The 1,927-nt window shown below is 35.0% G+C and overlaps 1 protein-coding gene across 1 annotated transcript in view; it reads right to left on the minus strand.

Annotated features, from left to right (window-relative positions):
- Positions 1–1,927, minus strand: part of LOC106872092 (glycine receptor subunit alpha-2) — an 807,169-nt gene that overhangs the window by 439,274 nt on the left and 365,968 nt on the right. The gene's annotated exons all lie outside the window — the stretch shown is intronic.

Below are 1,927 nucleotides of genomic sequence, written 5' to 3' on the forward strand. Positions count from 1 at the left end.
ATAGTTCGTTTAGTGTCCAGTTAAGGATGTTGTAGCTGTAGCTTATAACTGGGACAGCTAAAGTGTTGATACCCATTATCTTGTTTTTAGCATTGAGCTCTGTTTTTAGTATTGATCTAACTCGTCTATAGTACTCTTTCTTTATTATTATTATTATTATTATTATTATTATTATTATTATTATTATTATTATTATTATTATCGGCTTCTTTCAATTCTATTTCCATTTCTTGCCGAGTGTCTTCTTGTTACCCAGGGTAGACAGACGCACTGTATACATTGGTAGGCCATTAAAAGAAACACACTAGATTGTTTATTGTCAAAGTCATGTGATAAAGGAAAAGGGGAAGAAAAACAGTGAGAAAAGTGAAAAATAAAGTAAGAAATGTAGACAAAGAGAATAAAGGGGAAAATTAACTGCGACAATGCGCATCTGGGTACGTGTGATGTACCAGTTAAGACAATCTTTTGAACTTCATGTATTGATGATAAGCTAGAGATTTTTAATTCCTTTTCTAATCATTGCAGGTGCTCCTACAATCACTGGTATTGTTACCGTTTTGAGATGCCACATCTTTTAGAATTCGATTACCAAATCTTTATATTTTCTGAGCTTAAATTCTTTTACCAGGATATTATGGTCACAGGGTATGTTCAAGTCAATCAATAAACACAATTTATTGTTTTTCTCTTTCACAACGATATCTGGTCTATTTGCTTTGATGAACCGGTCTGTACATACTGGAAAGTATCATTTTCTCCCTCAGTTACAACTTCAGAGTGGTGTTCGTATCATTTGTCAGCATTTTTTAAATTTATAATGCCGACACATTATCTAATGTAGATACTGGCCAATTGTGTCATATCTTGATTTGTTCTCTGCAGGTGCTAAAATCTTACATCCAGTTATTATGTTGTCCATTGTCTCAATCCCATCGTTGCAGTATCCGCGCTTTGGGTCTACTCCATTTTTCATCACATTGGCTTGATAGTTCCAGGTCAACAACTATGATCTCGAGCAGCCAAGATAACGCTTTCACTCTTTGCATTTATCCCTGAGTTCTTTGCTATTGGTTCCACCATTTTTGCAAATATAGTTGCCGCACTCTCATCATGCTTTTCACCCAGGGCATTATGCATAAAAAATTAGCTTTTTTTCATAACAGAATGAAGCCTCTCTCGTATCGCATGATTTTCAACGAATCTTAGCATGCAGTCATTAGATGCTTCAAGATATTTTGCCAGTCCAATTGTGGTAGTTTTGAAAGAGATTTCAAATTGGATCAATCCTCAAACTTCTGGGTAGGTAAAGACGATCTGCGTCAGCGTTTGTGGAGGGCATGTCATTGCAAGTCAGCAGCTTACAGATTTCCCCTGTCGAACTTCCTTATTTCGATCGTATTCCAGTTCAACACTTTATTATTATTATTATTATTATTATTATTGTTCAGTAGTCTTATTTTTATAACGTGCTTTCACTTCACCACCGAGTGAAGCTCTGTGCGCCTTGGGTATGTGCTGTGGTTTGCTGTGGTGCTCTTATGTTTACTGTATTGAACGTGTTTTGCGTAGAATGTGAGCAGTAGTACCCAGTAGTGCAATTTTCTGTATGTTATATATATTTGTAAGTCCTTGTGTATTTGTTATGTATTTGTCTGAATATGTTTTTATTATACCTAAGGCACCTACTATGATAGGAATTGTTTCTGTTTTTAGATTCTACATTCGAGTTATCTCTATTTCCAGGTCTTTGTATTTTGAAAGCTTTTCCATTCCTTTTAGAGAAACGTTGTCATCTGCTGGTATTGATACATCAATTAGAAAGCATTTTTTTCTTCATGATCTTTCACAACTATATCTGGTCTATTTGCCTTAATTTCTGTATCTGTGTGTATTGGCATATCCCAGAATATGGTTGCTTTCTCAT

The sequence above is a fragment of the Octopus bimaculoides genome, chromosome 13, assembly GCF_001194135.2.
Source record: "Octopus bimaculoides isolate UCB-OBI-ISO-001 chromosome 13, ASM119413v2, whole genome shotgun sequence".
Taxonomy (NCBI): domain Eukaryota; kingdom Metazoa; phylum Mollusca; class Cephalopoda; order Octopoda; family Octopodidae; genus Octopus; species Octopus bimaculoides.